Source organism: Xenopus laevis, chromosome 4S (assembly GCF_017654675.1).
Source record: "Xenopus laevis strain J_2021 chromosome 4S, Xenopus_laevis_v10.1, whole genome shotgun sequence".
Taxonomy (NCBI): Eukaryota; Metazoa; Chordata; class Amphibia; order Anura; family Pipidae; genus Xenopus; species Xenopus laevis.
In genome coordinates, this window is record NC_054378.1 from 8,525,721 (window position 1) to 8,548,607 (window position 22,887).

General features: G+C 40.7%; 1 protein-coding gene across 2 annotated transcripts in view; it reads right to left on the minus strand.

The window, feature by feature from the left end:
* Nucleotides 1–22,887, minus strand: part of LOC108715060 (brain-derived neurotrophic factor) — a 64,059-nt gene that overhangs the window by 31,341 nt on the left and 9,831 nt on the right. Inside the window, exon 1 of one of the 2 annotated variants that reach the window (XM_018259909.2) lies at nt 8,871–9,016. The exons of the other annotated variant lie outside the window; for it this stretch is intronic. The gene's annotated coding sequence lies outside the window, so the exon portion shown is untranslated. Of the gene's footprint in view, nt 1–8,870; nt 9,017–22,887 lie in introns of those variants that run through there. 2 annotated transcript variants of the gene reach the window in all.

The following is a 22,887-nucleotide window of genomic DNA, read 5'->3' on the forward strand; positions in this document are numbered from 1 at the left end:
CCATTATTCAGTTGTTAGGCTGCTGGGAGGGAAGGGAGGGGCTGATATTGTTCCAACTTGCGGTACAGCAGTAAAGAGTGATTGAAGGTTATCAGAGCACAAGTCACATGATTGGGGGCAGCTGGGAAACTGACAATATGTCTAGCCCCATGTCAGATTTCAAAATTAAATATAAAAAAATCTGTTTGCTCTTTTGAGAAACAGATTTCAGTGCAGAATTCTGCTGGAGCAGCACTCTTAACTGATGTGTTTTGAAAAAAAATGTTTTTCCCATGACAGTGTCCCTTTACCCTTCTGCTGCATTGATTCAGATGTCAGAACCAGCAGTGCAAAGAATGTAAACAGACAGTTATTGCTTTCCATAGCAATTACAGATAATGTTAAAACCAATGAGAGTGTTTAATTTGTGTATATTGCTAAGATGCCTAGAATGGCATAGTCTTTTATTATGTAATAGCTTTTGGGTGGAATACCACTTTAAATGTAGACATCTTCCACATTCCCAGCAGCATTAAAAGCTTAAACTGACATACTTAATATTTATATAGCACACGTATCCTTTCCCCTAGTAGAAGAGAGAAGTCCTAAACAAAATGCAACTAAAACATTCCTTAAAAAAACCCTTCTCTGGAGCAGAACATGATTGTGCCGTGAGCAAATATAATCCAAGATCATAAAGTGCAGTCTGGGGACCTGGTTACATGTAAATGAGTGAAATGTCAGTGTGAGCAGTGATTTGGAAGGTATGGGACCTGTTATGCAGAATGCTTGGGACCTGGGGTTTTACGGATAATGGATCTTTCCATAATTTTGTTATGATAATCTGGCAATTTTGTATACTCAATAAATACAAATATTTTAATATATGTCACTCCATACATAATATGTTTAAATGGGAAATAGGAAATCAACTCATAGGAATTCCTGCTTAGAAATACTTACATTACAAGTATGGGACCTGTTATCCAGAATGCTCTGGATATGCGGATAATGAAGTCTACTAGAAAATCATATAAACATAAAATAAACCCAATAGGCTGGTTTTGCCTCCAATAAGGATTAATTATATCTTAGTTGAGATCAAGTACAAGCTACTGTTTTATTATTACACAGAAAAAGGAAATCATTTTTAAAATTTGGATTATTTGAGTCTATGGGAGACAGCCAGGGTCGGACTGGCCCGGCGGGACACCGGGAAAAAGCCCGGTGGGCTCCGGCCCTCATGGGCCCCCGCTGGGCCAGACCCCCTCTCCCGATTTCCTGGCCCTATAAAAAAAAAAACAGTAGTGGGGCCAGGGGGTCCAGAGGGGGGCCCTGGAGACAACCAGCTTTCTGGATAACGGGTTTCCGGATAACAGATCCCATACCTGTGCCATTTTAACCAAACAACATGCCAGGAGGTTGAACAACAAATAGTCTTTTTGACTATTATTCCAGTTATGGTGACTCGCATGGTTTAGATTCCTTTCAAGGTCCCATGTTAATAAGGGTGTTAGGCATCTTGCTAGTTACACACAGCAAAACTCAGTAAGAAAGGGCAAACTAAGCCTCAACATGAACATATTTTGTAATGTTGTCATGCATATATTTATTCTCTTCTCAAAGCTATTTTAAAAGCCCAAACATTTGAAGCATTGAGGGCTTGTATCTTCTTCTAAACCACAGGCTCCCAAATATGGTAGCTTTATGGAGGCCAATGCAGAGTTTTTTAATGGTGTGGGGGGGGGGCAACCTTGAGGCCAATTAGAGTCACATTTGTGAAGATTGTTTTTGTGCTCCTGAACACTTATGGTGCTATAAAAGGTCAACGCCTTATGTTTTGTTCTTCTGTTCCAGCCCAGGGCCACCACAGTCCTTTGGCAGTGAAGATCTGTGTCTTCAAAGGTGCCATTAGCAGCTTCCCATCTTCTGCTGATTCACAGCACATGTAGAGTGTGCACACAGTATAAAATCCACAATTGAATTCTATTAGTGACTAGTTCAGATTAACATTACATGGTAGCAAGGAAATAAGAGCATTCTTCAGTGCTGTTGATTTAGAATCAGCTGATTTCTGACAGTTCACTAAGCTTAGATTCTCAACAGCAGCCCAGAGCATACTGAGCATGTGCAGTGTCGCAGACCCTTGAAACATGGCCTATTTTAAGGGGAAGTTGTGAGAGGGAACCTGAGCTACGCTACTTAATCATCATTAATAGGGTTTGTCCATGGGATGTGGGCAGGAGGAGAACATTTTTTATTAGAGCGTTCAGTATCCTAGGCCATTTATGATGAGGCTTTGTTTAGTTTGGGAGTCAGAAAATTCTGTAGGGGTACTTACGAGGAAAGAGCATATGGGGTAGTAAGTCCGCAGCATCCTTTTAAAAAAGAGACCCTTTTCATTTACTTAAGGGCAGAGACACATGTGGAGATTCGGGGAGATTTAGTTCGCCGAAATTTTTTTTGAATTTCCCGCAAAATTCGCGAAACGGCGAAAAAATTTTTTGGCGCTGATGCCCGTTTTTAACGCCGGCGCCTGTTTTTTTGGCGACAATTTTTTTTGACGCCGGGCGAACTTTCGCCAACGAATTGTCGCGGCCATTTCGCCACAGGAGAATTTATTCGCCCGTGGCGAATTGCGCAAATTTGCAGCAAATTCGCACCTGGCGAATAAATTCACCCATCACTAGTGACTAATATCCCCGAATTGCCTTCCCGCTGGCTAGAAATCGCCGGCGGAATGGCACTCAGAGCTCTTCGCTTTCCAAAGTCGCCCGAAGTTTCCTCGTGAGGCAACTTTGGAAAAAAAATTGATCCAAATGCCATCCTGCCGGCGATTTAGATTCTAGGTCGGTTGGAAGCCGGTTCGGAGAGATTAGTCATCAGATTTTTCTTATGAGATGCTTTAAAAACCCTGGGAAGGGAGGAGGGCACTATTGATATGACAGTTAAAAAGATTCTGAGAGAACTGTTTCTTATAAGACTTGAAGAAATTCGTGTAAATAAAGAGACAAAGGACCGGCAGGTTGAAGGCAGGTTTAGTATACAAAACACACAGCATTCTAGTCATATCACTTGTAAGGTTTTAGTTCTCCTTTAACTCATAACTGAGAACAATGAATAAACACATTGGGGGTCATTTATCAACACTGGGCACCTGGGCAGTAATCCATAGCATCCAACCAATTGTTTACTCTTGCTGTTCTATCTGTAGATGGCTGAAACAAGCTAATCACTTATTGGTTCCTATGGGTTACTGCCCAGATGTAACTTTATCCAGTTTTGATAAATGATGTCCAGATGGTCTATGCACTATTGAGGCACTAGACAACATTAAAAGATAAGTAAACCCCTTATTAAAAAAACCCTACCCTACATAGATCCTCCTCCCCCTCAGCCTAGCTGCTACCCCGGGCAAATGCCCCTAAATTTTTACTTACCCCTTGGTGCAGATTCACGACATCGGAGTTCATGGGCGCCATCTTCTTTTTCTTTGGTTGTCATCGGGTCTTCTTCTGATGCTTCGGCCATGTCTTCCGACACATGCACAGTTGACAAAAACCCAAAGACTGCTCCAACTGCACATGCGCCAATACGGAACTTACTTCCCGATGAAGACCGAAGAGAAGAAGATGGCTGCCGTGAACTCCGATGCCCTGAATCTTTACCGAGGGGTAAGTAAAAAGTTAGGGGCATTTGTCCGGGGTAGGATGTAGGCTAGGGGTAGGGTTTTTTTAATAAGGGGTTTAATTCTCCTTTAAGCACCAGCAATTAGAACCATTCCTGATACAGTATGTGCCATCAGAGCAAGTTCATTTGGAGACTTACATTTTTCAACACAAAGATAAATACCAGTTTTACGGTTTTTGCAAATCAGACATGACAGCTACATAGTCATTCCTTCTTTGGTAATGATCCCACCACTAGACGTGATAGCAACCTCCCCTACTGCTATTCTATTATCTCTGGACATGATAACATAGCCACAACAATTCACTTACAGATGACACTACATCAAACAATGATATTCTTGACAACCCTACTTTGTGGCCACGGTTTGGTGAAGGCCCTTTCTTATTGCAGCAACTTAAAGTGCAGAATAGGTTTGTTGAGATGGGAGTGGGAGAACTTGACTGTTCTACATGAAATCCTAACATAATGAATAACCTTGGGCTGAATTAAAACACTGATATGAGCCAGGCCTGAACCCCAACATCAGTGCCCAAAGTATGAATGGAAACAAATCCCACCAGCAATGATCCAATATCAGGTGCAACGTCTTCCCCCAAAAAAGTAGAGGGTAAGGGCTGTTTAGCAGCAAAAACTGTTCCACCCAAGAAATTCCTGCACATGGTGTAATAGCTATAAAAAGCTACAATTGAGAGCAGGAACTATGTAGCTACTGTTTAGTAAACTAACTATGTGAGTGCTACAAATCCATCATATTTACTGTCAATTATAGCTCCACCACCGGAGCTACTGGAAATATTGTATTAAACATGCCATTTCCAATGCTGATAGCAGTGCCACATACCTGAGCTACTGTAAGTATTGTAATAGCCATGCCCGTACCTATGCAGATAGCAGTCCCACCTGTCAGAACTACTGTAAGTATTGTAATAACATACCAGTTCTTATGCAGATAGCAATTCCACCTGCCAGAATGACCATAAATATTGCAATAGCCATGCCAGTATTTGTGCAGATAGCAGTTCCACCTGTCAGAACTCCTGCAAGTATTGTAATAGTCATACCAGTACTTATGCAGATAGCAGTTCCGACTGCCAGAATGACCGTAAATATTGCAATAGCCATGCCAGTACTTGTGCAGATAGCAGTTCCACCGGCCAGAACTACTGTAAGTATTGCAATAGCCATGCCAGTACTTGTGCAAATAGCAGTTCCAACTGTCAGAACTACTGTAAGTATTGTAATAGCCGTACCAGTAATTATGCAGATGGCAGTTGCGACTGCCAGAATGACCGTAAATATTGCAATAGCCATGCCAGTACTTGTGCAGATAGCAGTTCCACCTGCCAGAACTACTGTAAGTATTGTAATAGTCATGCCAGTACTTCGGTAGCTGGCAGCTCTACCTGCCAGAAGGACTGTAAATATTGTAATAGCACACCAATTCCTATGCTGATAGTAGTTGCTGAATATATTGTAATAGCCATGCCAGTATTTTGTTGATAGCAGTTTCACCTGCAAGAACTACTGTAAGTATTGTAATAGAAATGATAGTCATTTCTACCATTGTTTATTGTTATGTCAAAACATGCCTTATCCATGTTAGTGCTACTGCAGCGTTACTGTGCAGAGTACTTGCAGCAGAGCTAATGACTATACCATAAGCAATACTGAACACTTGCACATCATCTGTTTTGTCAGCATGAGAGATGCTAATATTTCTACCACTAGGGCTCCGGCATCCAGTGTACAACAGAACTGAGAGCTATTGCCCTACCGGAATGATTGTTCTCTTGCATATCTACTATTAGCCCTGTCAAAGTGAGCAATGATAGGGGATCCACCACTAGATCTCCTGTATACGGTGTACAAGCCCTGTCAACACCAGAGCTATGGTATCACCAAACGACTGCACGGCTTGCATCAGCACATCTTGACTCATAGGCATTGCCATGCTTAATGCTCAAAGGGAAACAGAAATCAGCAGCAGTCTGAATGCGCCCGCAACTCCTTAAAGTATTTTATAAATACTGTAATACCCGAGCTATTTACATCAAAGGCAGAATGGATAACTTTTGTGCTATCCCTGGGACCCTTAGAGAGTTCTATGAATGGCTTGCCCCATGAGGGTTAAAGGCAACGAGACAATACAGTTACCAAATAAAACTAGAGCCTTCTTTACAAACAGAGCCTTGCATCAGATTGTATTCTTCATATATTCAACATATGAGCTTGTACCACTTTTTTTGTAAAAGGAAATTCAGGATAAACAAGAGGCATGTTGCGTATATATTGAATAGGATATTGGAATCTCTATGGAGGCTTTCATAGTTCTATGACTTGATTACCGCTTTAACGTCACTCTACAAATATCTAGAAGCCACTGAGCTTCTGTCTCTGTGCTGTGCCAAAAACATTCTTGCAATGGTTCCTTACTTTTCCCTGCTACTGATATTAAAAGCACAAGGCTTTACTCATCCCGGAACCATGTTCGACCTATCCAAACCTCAGAAATGTTTGCTTGTATATTCAGAGAGAGAGACCAATATTGTTCTTTCCCAAACAATATTTCAAGTGCAGCCTTTCAATAACATTGACATTCTCTATCCACGTGGTATTCGGACTATGCGAGTAAAAACACAAAGGTTGGAAAGAATGTACTCCCATAAAGTCTTGGGAACGCACAAGCCTGAAATTGTCAATGTTTTATTTACTCTTTCTAATGTTGAATGGATTTTCATTTTTTAGGTAATATCCAGCTGGAATCTCAACAATTTGGGTAGCAAGTGCTTCGTTACTGGCCCATAGAGGGCACCCTCACTCTTCTGTAACGCAACAATGGTCTAATGAAAATACAAGGAGTGGATGTCGCTCTTCTGGGAGGGGGAACAGAACACATTCTTTTGATGTGCAGGTAAACGTAGGGCTGTATGGCGAATCACTCTGGTCGGATCACTTATAGGGCACTTACTTTCACTGGAAGAGCTGCACAATGTTAAAACCGGTGCTGCTAAACTGTATTCTGCACATTTGTATAACTGAAGAATTTAGGAAGAGTGGCTGAAGTTGAACGAGGGGTGGGGGGCTTCTGATTAAGAACAGAGAAGTAGAGAACAATTGGCAGCATGCACTCCCTTAACTGTTTGCTGGGAGACAATCTGCAAACTCATTTATAACAACACCAGTGGAACGGAGCACTGTACAGCAGGCACTGGCATTTCATATATACATATATATAAGAAATATTTCCCTTTATATAAGGTGCTAGGGAACACGCACACTCTTTCAGGCTCAGAAACAGAAGGAGCATGTGACTCCCCTTTAAGAAGGAAAAGAACAGCAAAACATATAGATTCATATTTAGCTGCCTGCTGTGTCTGCATTAACTAGGCTGCTAAAACTGGACCACAAATGAGATAAAATCAAGCTAGAAGCTCTAATAGAGTCCTGACACATACAGTGGAGCTGTACAAGGCTGGTCTTTGCAGAAAGAGATCCTAGAAATAAAAGCAGGTGCAGTTTGCTCCCGATTGTCATTGAACAAGAAATCCTTCCCAGCTTTGGGAAACAAAAGTGCTCTCGTTGCCACCTATCCTGGGCAGAACAGAACAGGACTGGAGGAGTTTCCCCTGGGCCAGGCTAATGAGCCTATATGCAAAATAAAAGAGCTGTGTTATGCCCAAAGAGCACCCGAGCAGAACAGGGAGAGCTGTAATGCGCACGGTAATCCTCCCCTGCAAACATGCAATTATTTCCATCCTACCCTAGGACAAAAGGCTCCTTGGCGGAGATCAAAATAAACCCAACTCCCTCATCTCAAAACGTTGTCATGCTGGAGTAATTTCCAAAACAATGAATCGCCTGCGGCACTGTGCAACGACAACTTGTGTTTCCCCACACTAACAGAGAGATATATACACACACACACACGTATAGATTCTCTTGTCTAACAACAGCATTAATAAACAACAAGCCCGTCAACACTGTACCTGCACTGTACGTTCTGATCAGTCCATCATCATAGTCCTACCTTTTTGTGGTTTTTGCCAGACTTTTTTAGATACATATATGTATATATATTTTTTTTTTAGTCGGAGACAGGTAACCTGACCAAAGTTTCTGTCTGCAAAGTCATCCTCCCATGCTGGAGATTAGAAAGCAAATTCATGCTCTGTCTGACTGATAGACACCAGTTTCCAATATCTCATCAAATCTTCATGAGTCGGATCAGGATCCCCTGCTTGTCTTCGCTGCCTCTCTCTCTCTGCCTGCCTACTGCTTGTTGAGTTTAGCAAGGCGTTTAAGCCCAGAATGTCTTGCCTTTTGTCAGTGAGAAATTATTTAGAACTCCCTTTGTGTGTCTATTGGACAAAACTTCTAGGCAACAACTGCTGCTTGTTTAAAGAGACAGGGAGGCTTTTTCTACCCCAGCAACACACGCACATCATAAAAAAATAATAGGTACCTGACTTTAGCAGCTCCCTGACCCATTTTTATTCCTCCTCCTAATATCCTCTGCCAAGATGCCGAAAATGAACGCAACGACTGCACAGATGTAAATCAACCATTCAAAGAGCCCGAGACTGAATATTTGCTTATTATTCTCCACAATGCAAACCACCTGGGGAATTTCTTTATGGAAGTCTCAGTGGAGAGGGAAAGAGAGGGAGCAGGGAGGGGAGAGAGGGAGGTCTGGCTGCACATTTGGGATAAAAATGTTTTTTTGCTGTAAAAGCTTAGAAGCTATAAAAAAAAAAAAGAACATATTGCTCTGCACAGAAAGACTTCAAAAAAATCATATTTCTACAAAAATTAAATTACATTTCAGAAAGTCATTTTCTTTAATTTTTTTCAGCCATCAGAAACAACGCTCCATAACAAAATGAAAACTGATCCTGAAACGCATTTCTGGTATTTTTATATGCTAAAATTAAAAACAAATAGAAATGTTACATAGAGTATAAAACTAGCCATTTTTTTTTTACAGTTCTTCCAAGAATTAGTGGAAGAAATGTTTCTTTTATTTTAACACCGCACCCTTACTGACCTCTTCTATTAAAAATGCAATCAAGATAATAACCGCATTTTTTATTAATGACTGCTCCAGGTAACAGTACCCTGTTGTGTGACAGGGAGGCAGCCAAAAACTCATTAAAACTGCAGAAACAGGAGATAATAAAAAAGAGAAGAATTGGACCCACCTTGTTTTAGTTAGTACTTGTCATAGAACACATCAACACACTTGTATTGGGGGATCTCAGCTGTAATTTGAATTTTGGATTTTTTTTTTTGGTTTGTTTGTTTGGGAGAAGTTTTCTTTCCAGTTTTCCTTGGGAAAAAAAATAAAAAGGCTACAACAGGGAAGGAACAAAAAATGATTCAGGCTCGGTCTTCGTGGGCTCTCAGCGAGTGATATTTAAATTATTGATAGTGGAAGTTGCATGGTGGACGTAATGGCATCTCTTCATTAAATGGCTCCATTGGATCTTGTTGGAGAGAGAGAGATTTCATACTAGTGTAACTCAATGGGGTTACACACTGGCTGATCAGCCCTCTGGAGCTGTGAATGGGATGTGGGAGGGAATCCACATTAGTCTCTTCCACTCTCTTTGACGTGGGTCGTCACGTGATACTTTGCCAGCCTCCTAAAAGACACACTACTGAATGAATTACTCGCATCACACAAGTCTCCCTGCAGTACAGAGAGAGAATGAGTAACTCTTTCACTGCCGGCCATGTCACTGATCTGCAGTGTCTGACAGCCTGAGCCTCTAGAGGGTTAAATAGTCTAGCAAAAGCTCAAACTTCCCCTTTTCTCTCTTTCACTTTCTCTCATTCTGCAACCTGTTCTTTCTCTTTCTCTTCTAGTTTTTATCCCATCTTTTTCCATTTCTACTTGATTTTATCTATGTTTCTTTCCCATTCCCCTCTTTTCTCTCTTCCCCCTCTTTTCTTTTCTATTTTCTTACTTTCTTATTATATCTCTTTCCCCTGCTGTTACATTCCTCTATTCTATTTTTGCTCCATCTTTTAGTTCTGTCTTCTCCTTCAGTTTTCTACATCCCCCTTTAGTGTCCTTTTGCCTTATAATTTATCAACTCCCTCCGTAGTTCCATCTATCTTTCTCATTCATTGCTCTCCTCCTCCTTCACTTCTCTTTCTACCCTCTCTCCATGTCTCTCTCCACTGCTCTCTACCTTCTTCCCTTTCTCACCTTCTCTCTATCTTCTTCCTTCTCTCTCTATCTTCTTCCTTCTCTCACCTTCTCTCTCTATCTTCTTCCTTCTCTCACCTTCTCTCTCTAACTTATTCCTTCTCTCACCTTCTCTCTATCTTCTTGCTTCTCTCACCTTCTCTCTCTCTCTCTCTCTCTCTCTCTCTCTCTCTCATCTTCCTCCTCCTCTCTCTCTCTCTCTCTCTCTCTCTCTCTCTCTCTCTCTCTCTCTCTCTTCTTCTTCTTCTTCTTCTTCTTTCTCTATGTCTCTCCAACCTTGTCTCTCTCTATTTCCCCCCTGCTCTAGAATAATATTTGTGCGGCGAGACAATAATGGTGTCTGCCACTTTTTATTTATTAATTTTTTTTTTAATGTTTACTTCCCAGGATATAGCATTAAATGTGTGTGTTGGCTGCTGCGGTTACTTTGAGAGACGACTATCAATGACAATGGGTGCTTAAAAGGCATTCATTCAGGAGCACATGTTTTATTCATTTCACAATAAAAGTTGCTAATAATTAATTTTTTCGCATCTGACAGGGAAGCGAGGTGTCTGCACAAACACTGGGCAGACTGTAGCAAGACCTTTAGCCCTTGTGTTATCTTCATCTGTGAATATCTAATCTGGCTGCTGTTATAAACTTCATTACCAAAGCCACCGTGTCTGTCACTTGCATATTAGGGATTATAATCTAACAGCCCCAGGCTGCCCATGTTTCTCTGTACAGTTATCAGGCTAGTGTCTGTCTATGATGCCCGACAGTGAGAAATGCAGATTTACTGGGCTCACATGTGCTGTAGGGATCTTTAATCTGTTGCAGACTATTTAAATATGTTTTTGTTATACAGGTATGGGATCCATTATCCGAAAAGGCATTAACCTGAGAGTTACAAGCTACGGGAAGGCCGTCTCCCATAGACACAGTTTAATCAAACAATTAAAATTTTAGCATCTATCTTTATGCACATTTCCCCTCCGGATGTAACGCCCACGTTAATCAATGGCATTAAATACTGAATAGGTAATGTATTATCAGACGCCATGGAATTTTGTGGATAATATTATTCTCTTTGATTGGAACAACAAAAGCATCTGCTGGGAACCCACCTGTTTGTATTATGGAACAGAGCAGTGCGCTCATCCTTTAGCCAACGTTTTGTTGATGTATAGTTTGAGATCAGCAGTGCTTTGTAGGATTGTTGTCTTAATTAGCAAATCGTTTTTCATCAGCGCAATATATCATCTATTTATCACTTTCTACTTTTTCTCTTTCCTTTCCTGCCGCCCTCAGTCAAGCTCACATTGTCCTTCTTTAATTATTTCAGCAGTTTTCCAGGTCTGAACCCCAGTTTTTATCCACCTGACAATACAATACTTCTCTAATATATACTGTGGAACCTTAGGGCGTAAATACGCCACTGAAACCACATGCGACCACCAACATGCGTTTTTTAAGCGTTTTGCAGCACGTAGGTTTCTTTTCCCAACATGCACTTCTCATTGTTCTCGTTCCCCATAATTCTGCTGGCCAGAAATAGAGAAGCTATTTAGAAATAGAAAAGCATTTATTTTCAAAATAAAGCAGGAATGATCGTCAATACGCTACATAATTATGCCACCGGCCTAATACGCTGTAAAACCGTATATGCGTCATTTATCTTGCGAGAATTTGGACGCCATATTTAAAATACCCTGTGTATTTACGTAAAGTGTGGTTTCAACCTGGCAGATCCTATAGAGTCTATTGATTTGATACTTTTTTGACGTATTGGCGTTTCTACTGAAAAACGCCAATGCTGGTGTCCCGTGGCGGATTTCGGCTTGCAAGCGACATCTGAGAATTGCAATAATGTGTTTTCCATTCATTTCAGTGGTAGTGCAGTTTATGCGTATTTACGCCCGACAGAGCTTTTTTAAAAACGCAAGGTAAAAACACCACATCTGGCCTTGTCCTTAAGGGATCCTGTCATCAGAAAACATGTTTTTTTCAAAACGCATCAGTTAATAGTGCTACTCCAGCAGAATTCTGCACTGAAATCCATTTCTCAAAAGAGCAAACATTCTATTTTTCCATTCACAAGACAGGATCCCCCAGCCATAGATCATCCTTCCCAATGCCATGATTTTGTGAAGAAAGCTCAAGAAGTCGTGATAAAACTCGTGAGGAGTCAGATTTGGCAATGCTGCCTTGTATGCTATTAATACTTTTAATTGGAATGGGTCAATTACAACAGCATTGTGTCTCATTATGCTGCACATGAAGCTCCTGACTCACTGATCTATTTGGATTATAATTTATACATCATGGAACTCAGAAAGGTTGGCACATAAACTCAACTGTCAGATTGCTGGCCCGAAGGGCATACCTGTTAGCCCACTACAGATTCTACCCCGGCACCTACATTACATATTTAGTAACATTACTTGTTAATATAATATAGGTGCTTACGTGAACCAGTGCAGTTGCCAATAGCAATCAATCAGGATTAGCGATGGGCGAATAAATTTGCCAGGCGCAAATTCGCGGCAAGTCTCGCCGTCAGAAAAGTCACGCGCACTGAAACCATCACGCATCAACATTATTCAGACGAACATTGACTTATACGCTGGCGTCAAAATTGGCCCGATCGTCAGAATTGACGTGGGCGTCTAAATTTGCGTTTCGTGAATTTTACACCGTTTCGTGAATTTCGCAGGAAATTTTCAGTGAAACAGGACAACTTTGCCCATCACTAATCAGGATTTCTGCTTTCAATTTCTAACATGTATAGGCTGTTTGAGACAAATTTCCCATTGGTTGCTATTGGCAACTGCACTTGGGAAGTTTAGCACCAATGTTAATGGATTGATCCTTCTAACAAAGAGCCTAAATACCACTTATACATTCAGTGCTGCTATATAGAGTTTCACTACTACTTTGCTTATCTAGATCCAAACTGTACTGCTGTCCATACTCCCTTAGTTTCCTGTAGTGATGGGCGAATTTGTTGCGAACAATTTGCGAATTTCCCACGAAATTCACAAAACGGCTAAAAATGATGCTATATTTGACGCCCGCATTAATGTCAATGGGCGGCCACATGACTATTCTGACGAGCCTCCACATTTTTTTTTGATGTGGCAAATTTTTGCCCCAGTTTCTCGAATTTATTCGCAAAGGCTGAAATGCAGAAATTCGTTGCAAATTTGTGCCTGCTGAATTTATTCGCCCATTGCTAGTTACCTGGACACGCACATTTCTGGCTTTTTCTTAGGGCTAATAACACAATAAGAAGTTTATGGGCAAAGCTTAGGAGCTTGTGACCAGGCTAAATTGCAAGCTGAGCCAGTGACAACTTCATAGAAAGAAGGGTGTTGGGTGTCAGATTTTATTGCAGAAAATAAGGGGCACATTTACTATGGGTCGAATATCAAGGGTTAATTAACCCTCGATATTTGACCATGGAAGTTAAATCCGTCGACTTCGAATATCGAAGTCGAAGGATTTACCGCAATTCGTTAGATCGATTAAATCCTTCGAATCAACCGATTTTAATTCATCAATCAATCGATTTTTCTTCGAATGGTCGAATAGTCTAACGGTTTGAAACGTTCGATTCAAAGTCGAAGTTGTAGTCGAAGGTCGAAGTAGCCAATTCGATGGTCGAAGTAGCCAAAAAAATACTTCGAAATTTGAAGTATTTTTTATTCTAATCCTTCACTCAAGCTTAGTAAATGCCCCCACATGTATTGATTATTAGTTGCACTCTTGCTTCTCATCAGTTTAAACTTACTTAATTTTTTTCTATGGGTCCAGGTGCCACCAAGACAAGACTTTAATGTTAGGGTCACTTTGTTGAATATATTGGAACAGCTATGGCCAGCTATATCGGTAGAGTTCAGAAAAGTCAGGCAGGCAAGGGTCAATATTGGTAGAGTTCAGCAAAGTCAGGCAGGCAAGGGTCAATATCGGTAGAGTTCAGAATATTCAGGCAGGCAAGGGTCAATATCGGTAGAGTTCAGAATATTCAGGCAGGCAAGGGTCAATATCGGTAGAGTTCAGAAAAGTCAGGCAGGCAAGGGTCAATATCGGTAGAGTTCAGAAAAGTCAGGCAAGGGTCAATATCGGTAGAGTTCAGAATATTCAGGCAGGCAAGGGTCAATATCGGTAGAGTTCAGAATATTCAGGCAGGCAAGGGTCAATATCGGTAGAGTTCAGAAAAGTCAGGCAGGCAAGGGTCAATATCGGTAGAGTTCAGAAAAGTCAGGCAAGGGTCAATATCGGTAGAGTTCAGAATATTCAGGCAGGCAAGGGTCAATATCGGCAGAGTTCAGAATATTGGTAACGATTTCTAGCCCGAAGTCCCTTTAAATACCTTTGAATTTCTTTAATACTTATGGAGCAACTGGGAGCAATAAACAGAATCTGAGGCACATGCTGGAATAGGCAGACACAGAAAGCCAATCCTTCCCTATCCTTACAGATATATGAGCAGAAAGTTGCAAAGTACTAGGTTTCAGGTTCAAACCCAGCAGAGGACAAAACCTAATAAGCTACGCACCTCTAAGCACCTCTCAAGAGATCTGACCAGTATTAGGGTGCTCCCCTGCGGCTGAACGCCAAAAAACGGAACGCAGGGGAGCGCAGGTCGGAACGGCCGTGTGTAAGAGCCCTTAAAGGAACAACCCTAACCACCTCCTATTGCTACTTTGTAACAAGAGCTGACACTTACATGCTAGTAGACCTTTAAGAGTATTAAAAGCTCAACTCAGCCTTGGTTTTATATTAAATAAGCCCAAATGATTCATAGATACCCTCTAAAATGTTATGCCACATTTGTATTTATAAACCATAGAGAAACAAATGGTTTCCAAAAACATAAACAACAAATGGTACAAAAATAGTACCCATGAATATTACATGATGCTTATTTGAATCAGAGCAGCCTGATGGTTTTTATCTTTGCATAAGTATCTCTTTCACGCATAGATTGCCATCCAGATCCCTAAAGCATTCTGTGGCGATGTTGGGGAATTCTGTGGCACAGAAGTGATTAAGGCACAGACCGCATTTCCTACGAGTGGACACAAGAGAGAAGTATGCGCCATTCCGGCAGATTTTTTTCTCTTATTTAGAAAAAAAAAGAAAAAATTGAAATAAATAATCATGGAACGATTCTTTGATGGAAAAAGAAAATATTAGCTGGTAAGTTTGCTTAATTAGTGTGCTGATGGATTTGAGGTATTAATCACAGGTTGGAATGTATACATCTATGTGTTTCATATATTAGATATAAGTTACAATAGGTGTTGCTTGGGTTGCCCTGTCTTTGTATGACTAATTAACAGGATGGAGCAAATAAATGACAAATAAGTATGTGCATATTTCATGTTCCGCCTCAGGCAGAGAGGTCTACTGCAGCTTATTAGCTTCAGCAGAACGCAGTCAACCTTCTGAACCCTAAAAATGGAGATACCTGGCACTAAAAGCACATTACTACATCTATCCCTTAGAGAATATAGCGCTGAAAAATATAATTAGACTAGCGTAGGGGGAAAAGGAAAAACCGGCTCACCATACAGAAATGGGAACTTCCCGTGGCTTATGAAAAACCCACCACAATCCACAGTGAATGGAGATGTAGCAACCCCGCAGCAACGAAGAGTATTTACGGTAATAATCTGGGCCCCTAATGATGATGTCACAATCTCCGTGACCCGTACTGGTCTTGCGCAGATAGCTGCAATCATTTCTGTGCCAATATGGCTGATTTGTGCCGTCTGGTATTGCTGAATGAATGAATGAAATGCCAGAGGGACTTTATATGTAAATCATGGGCCTAAAACAGCTGTTATTAGGTCAAATTTGTCCCGGTCTGGAAATTCATAGTAACCGATTAGATGTTTTCTTTAAGTGTTCTAACAGTGGTAGATCAGGACCAAAAAAGGCTTGTTGATATCAGTTAGTGCATTCATAGACCTTACTTGTTGGGCTACATAACTTCCAGAGTGTTCTCTGTATCTACATCAAGTACTTGCACTGGGTATGACTTAGCTCCCTACATTGACTTAATGATGAATACTGGGCAACCAGCACCTTTTATTCCCTCGGTCAGATTGAAGAAAAGGAGGAAAGACACAGAAGTAGGATCTTGGGTTGAATAGTGTCTTGCTACCTTGAAGGAGTAGAACAGCTTTGAGGAATCACTTTGTATCTCAGAGGTCTTGTCTCTGAACTTGAGAGCGGATGCAAGTTTTTTTCTCATGGGATTAATTCATCTAACCACTGTCTGGGAAGCCACAATTTGTGATTCTTCATGGTGATCATTGATAGGTACTTAGACGTGAGTGTCAGTAAGGAACATGGACTTGGGGATAATTTATAAATATGGCACAAGGTAATGTGTTGGGGTTAATATAAAAGTCAAATAATGCTCTGACCATGGAAATGCTCTGGACACAATTGTGTTTGACTCAGAAAAAGGTTCAACCATTTTTTGGGTATGGAAATGGGCATGAGAATGGCTAGTAAATACTAGAGCATGTTCAGAGCATGTAAATGTTTGAGTATTTTCTGGTCACAAGAAGGCTTTGGACACAGCTATACTCAGGAATCATTGGGTTTTGAAATGGGCATAGGAATCCTCTAGTATTGTTTGGTCACATGAATATTCTGAGCACAGGAATGCTCTGGGCATAAGTATGATCTCGTCAAGAAAAGCATGTTTTGGGCATGGGAATGTTCTATCAAATATCAAGCTGAGAAAACTTGACATCCAGTGAGTGAAAGCAGCTGGTTGGCCTGGCCAGAACTCACTTTGTAAGGGATCTTTAAATTGCCTGTGCTGACTAGTGATGGACGAATAAATTCGGAAGGCGTGAACTTGCGCCGGATTTCCACGTTTCCTCGCTGTCAAAGAATTTCGTGAAACTCTGACGTCAAAAAAATTTGGACGTACGTCTGAAAAGTCGATCGCGTCAAAACGGTTGCACATCAACATTATTCAGACGGCCATTGACTTTGAGTTGGTGCGAGCGTCAAAACTTGCGTGAATTGACGCGGGCGTCAAAATTCGAGTTTCGTGAATTTTTTGACATTTTGCAAATTTTGCTGGAAATTCTCGAATTTTTCGGCAAAGCAAAGGGAGAAATTCGCCCATCCCTACTGCTGACCATGGATCACTTCCCATCAATATCAATACAACCATGGCGCCCAACATGGGCGATTAAAGCTAAAAACACACTCAAGATTTCAGTTGATAATCTTAGGTTTAGTGTGGTCCATTGTGTTTCTCTTTGATGCCAATGGATGCTATGCCTGTTTGTAAGTATTTCATTGCTCAGATAGTAAAAGTGCATGAAAGCTCAGTTTTCACTTCTTACTTTTATTATCAATTCTGCAGCTATGAAGAAGAAATCATTAGAAGGAACTGCTGCTTTTCTATCTCTAAAATAGAGATAATCGTTGGCGTCCATTACATTATAGAGGTAAACCTATGAGTAACGATCTGCAGTAGCTAACACGTTGCATGTATCCCGATAGTCGGTTGCTTTCAGAAATATAAGGGGCACATTTACTATTGGTCGAATATCGACGGTTAATTAACCCTCGATATTCGACCGTCGAAGTAAAATCCTTAGACTTCGAATAACGAAGTTGGAGGATTTAGCGCAATTGGTTCGATCGAGCGATCGAAGGAAAAATCATTTGAACGAACGATTTTAATCCATCGATCGAACGATTTTCCTTCGATCCAAAATTGCCTAGAAAGCCAATGGGGACCTTCCCCATAGGCTAACATTGGTGCTCGGTAGGTTTTAGGTGGCGAAGTAGGTGGTCGAAGTTTTTTTAAAGAGACAGTACTTCGACTATCGAATGGTCGAATAGTCGAACAATTTTTAGTTCGAATCGTTCGATTCGAAGTTGTAGTCGAAGGTCGAAGTAGCCAATTCGATGGTCGAAGTATTTTTTATTCTATTCCTTCACTCGAGTAAATGTGCCCCTAAATGTTTCCAGAAAATGGTATTTTTGCTATTTATCTTTTTTGACTTAGAGTAAATGTTGCCTGGGTTGTTATATAAATATTACAGAGAATTTTGGGGTGACAGGAACAGTCAATGAACATTTGAACTCTAGTAACCCAAGTAGCGAATCAGAGAGTTCCCATTTAGCAGTGATTGATAGCAGTGAGGCAACTTCGGGCGACTATAGAAAATGCATCGCCACGTGTGCTTTAGCGCAGACGACTTTGCGTTGTAGCCTCTGGGGAAAAACGTCGAGGCAGTTCGGGGAAATAGTCGCGCAAAAGACGAGGCAATTAGTCGCCCGGTCACTAATCTCCCCGAATCTCCTCGTGTGGCCTTACCCTAAGAATAAAAATCCACATCTCGCAATGTAATATTGTTCCTTAAACTGTTATTGCCCTGGCAATTTTATTTGCGAATTGCGAATTTCAATTGCGCCCTCTTAAGTAGTGCTTCATGGTGTCGTCATCCTTTGGAGCAAACATAACGACTTTTTCAGTAGGAAGTCTCATTACATTCACTGCGCATTGGCGCAAACTCCAAAATTCGCAAACGGTCTTCCACTGTCAGAAGTGGTCGTTAAACGGTTTCCGGGAAAAAATGAAATTCGAGAAAAGCAAAATTTGTTCTCACAAAGGCATAACTTTTCGCATTGCAAATAGTTTTTCCGTTACCGACTTTTATTGCGTTCCCCTACTTATATGTATATCGTTTTTTAAAAAAGTTAGCATGAGCATTTTTCTGAAGCCAAACCATTGTTATGGTACCAATGAGAAGATGCTCAGGGCGAGGAAGAAATCCAACTTATGAATCATTCTGGCTTTGTATTATCTCGCTAGTCGATAAAGAGCTTTCACATTGCTCCATTAATCTCTATCTATCAGTGAAGAGAGTATACAGATCTCTAGGATCCTGGAAGCCCTACAGTGAGATGTAGACATATTTAATCAATGCTGTGAGCCTGTGTAAATATCATGGATTGTCTTTGTGTGGGTTCTTCGCTTGGCCCACCTGTTGTGTGTACACTGCACACTCCGTTCTATGATTCTATCATATTGCTCTGGTTAACAAACAGGGCCAGGCGGCACCTTCCTCTATTACTGTGTTGACTTATTTTTTCATTTCTTTATTTTTGTGCTGTATTGCTATGTCAGTGAGATTGTCCTCTATATTTGGAATACACTGGTGCATTCTAAATCAAACGAATAATTATATAAAGGACAATAACTGCAATTCAAAGTTTTTCTCTTTTTTTAGACAAAAACGAAAATAGTTGAAAATTGCCTCTAAATTGTTTGTTTTTTTTAAGTCACAGGAAAACATGTTGTTTTTCAAAATGTATCAGTTAATAGTGCTTTTTTCAAAAGAGCAAACCAATTTTTTTATATTTAATTTTGAAATCTGACATGTGGTTCGACATATTGTCAGGTTCCCAGCGGCCCCCAGTCATGTGACTTGTCCTCTGAGTGCAGGGAAATCACGCGCACACTCAGGCCCTTCAAACGAATACCGCTGGTGCCCAAAGCCTAAGAGAGACGGCACTCCCAATGGACCAATATGAAGAAACAAGAGGCTGGCACACGAATTAAACCGGGGTCCTACCCCTGGTGTGTTTATTGCATCAAACAACGTTTCGGAGGGCGTTCCCCCTTCGTCAGGTGATAAACTTCACTCACTCTTCAATGCTGCACTGCAAGATGGAGTGATATCACCCCCTTCTTCCCACTCCCAGCAGCCCATCAGCAGAACAATGGGAAGGTAACCAGATAACAGCTCCCTGGTAGATATATGAACTACACTCAATAGTAAAAATCCAAGTCCCATTGCGACTCCTTTAGTTACACTAAGTAGTTCCATAGTGCAGCACTGGCTCTTTCTGAAAGCACATGACCAGGAAAAATGAGATGTCTGCCTACACACTAATATTACCATAAAAAAAATACACTTGTTGGGTTAGGAATAGTGATGGGTGAATTTATTCGCCAGGCATGGATTCGCTGCGAATTTCCAAAATTTCGCTGTCAGTGAATGTTTTTCATGAAACGGTGGTGAAAATTTGCCGTCCAAAATTAGCTGGGACAAAAAATATTGTCGCACGTCCAAATATTTTGGACGCCCACTGACTTTAATGCATTTGGACAAAAGAGTAGCGCGTAAAAAAAACTGTCGCTCGTGTCATAACTGTCATGTGTCAAAATTATTTTGACGCCCATTGAATCCACTGCGTTTTTCGGCGAAGCGAAATTGTACAGAGCACGGCTTACTGTGCATCCAGTTTCTACCCATATCAAGAATGCTCTTGAGAAGAAAATGCTCTGGGCACAATAATGCTTTGGGCACAATAATGCTTTGGGCACAAGTGAGCAATAGTCAAGAACAATTAATGCTCGAGTCAGAAAATGTTCAAGTATGCTGTGGGTATGTTTGAATTTTGGGCACAGAAATATACCGGGCATGAGAATGCTCTGGGCACAAGTACACTCAGATCAGTACAAGAACACTCAGTCAGGAAAGAGATCTAGTATGTTTTGAGCATGGGAATGCTCTTAGCAGATGAATGCTCTGGGCACAAGTTTGTGGTAATCAGGAAAAGTCACAATAATGTTGTGGGCATTAAAAAAAGTGGGCGAATCATGTTGCTAGCACAAAGCAGTTCCCCACTCCTATGTACAATTGCAAATATGCTGAAAATGAATGTCTTATAGAAATAATAAAGACTACGTACTGTGCTCTATTACATCCCTTATTTTGGAAATATCTGTAATTCTATTTTTGCCAATTACAAAAAAGGACAATCACTTTTTTTTTCTTTCTCTAATGGAAAGACGTAATAAACAAGCCGCTGCAGTATTTAAATACCTCTAGGGATTGGTCATTGTTAAAGGAGATGGTTTTGTGGGGTTTTTTTTCTTTGAAATTTTCCCTGCTCCTGGGTTTTCCCAAGTCTCTCACATATGGTTTTGACCAAAATGACAGGCCCCTTCGTTTTTTGTTTATAAGGAGCTGAAGAATGAGCTCCCAACATCGTGTAAGAATTCCGACTACGGCAACACTTCCATGTGGAATGTACCAACTGACAAAATAGCTCCGTCTTCAAATCTGTCAGCATTCGAGATGACACATGTTCTTTAAAAGTCATACACATTAAAATGAGCAATGGCAAATACCGAGCCTTTCCGAGTAAAATTTCACAGTAAATTTAACTATGAAAATAACTTTTTTAAAAAATATCATTTTTTTCTACTTTCAGTACTGTAAATCAAAAAGCAAAAGCATTCATTCGTTCTTTCCTATTTATTCGAAAGTAAAGGGACACTGTTAGGGTAGGACTACAAGGCCGACTTAGATGCGTTTCCGTCGGATCCGAAGCTTGGCGACAAAACGCGTCAAGTCGGATGCGACAGGAACAAGGTAAGTAATATTAAGTCAGATGTTGTCGCAGCGGTAATCCGTCGCGACAACGACTGTCGGATGCAGACGCAGTTTGCAGCATTTGCATCCGACAGTCGTGTCGCGTCGGATCACCGTTGCAAAACCATCCGACTTTATATTACACCTTGTTCCTATTGCATCCGACTTGATGCGTACGTTTTGTCTCCCAGCGTCGGATCCGACGGAAACGCATCTAAGTCGGCCGTGTAGTCCTACCCTTATCCTACATCATTCGTATCAGCCCCTGCCCCAGTGGAGCTTACAACTGAAGGTCCCTATCACTCTCTCAATTGTTTGCGGGTGAATGTGATAAAGACCTTTGAGTGAAAGCTCCACTGGAGAGCTTACAATCGAAGAAGCCAATAAACCTGCCTCTATGTTTTCGGAGTGTGGGAGGAAACCAGAGTATCTGGAGTGAACCCACCAACACACGGTGAGAATATCCAAACTCCTTGCAGAAAGTGACCTGGCTGGAATTGAACCTAGAATCTCAACCCTGTGTTCATCCCTAAAGACAACATCCAATGTTTGGTACAATAGAACAGTTTTTAATTCTTTATGACAGAGTTTCTAACAATCTTTGAAATATTCTGACCACAGTGGACATCCTATCCTGTGGGAAACGCGTCGCTTACATGATTGCAAGATATTACTTAAAGGGGTAGTTGTTTTCAGATAGATCACCACAAATCACGATTTTTTACAATTACTTTCTATTTTCTTTAATGGTTATTTACTAAACGAAAAATGTCATGATTTTTTTTTATAAAATCGAACTTTTAAAAAAATCACAAATTTTTCGGAATTTATTAAACCCAGAGGATAAAAAAAGTCAGAATCTGAAAATCCGGCATCTCACCCTGTCGAGGTTGCATATTAGTCAATGGGAGAAGTCCCAATGATTTTTTGATGTGCTCTGGGTTTTTGGCAATACCCCTAAGTTTTCAGAGTTTTGCGTGCGAAAAATCCGAAAAATAGTGAAAATCGGATGAAAAATCAGAAAAAATCATGCAAAAACTGATTTTTCAAGATTTTTTCCGCAAACAAAATTTTCGGGAAATAGTATTAATACATGAGGCCAAAAAACCCGTTCAGATTTGGTCAGAGTTTTTTTCAGAAATTATTGAGATAAATTCGGACTTTGATAAATAACCCCCTAAATGTTGCAAAATAATAACAGTTTAGAGTCTGCGCCTGAATTACTGAGCTGCCAGACTCAGACGCCAGAGACATGAACATTCAACTTTAAATTTAGATTTTGTAAAAACTGTAGGAAATAAATAAAGGAAAGTAGTTGAAAAAAAGTCTTTATTTCTGGGGCACAATCTGAAAACAAATGAACTGGGAAAAAAGTGTTTGGAAGGTGAACAACCCCTTTAAAAGTTATTGAGATGAAATTGAAAATTAGAATGTTTTTAATGAAAACTTGATCATATAAAATTGCCAGGACTAATAAGAAAAAAAAACAGATTTTTGCTATGGTTGGGTCCCTGCATCGACTGAACTTTCCCTAGCCAACCCGCAATTCACCAATAGCGCCTGCAGATGAAGTTTCCCCTGACACGG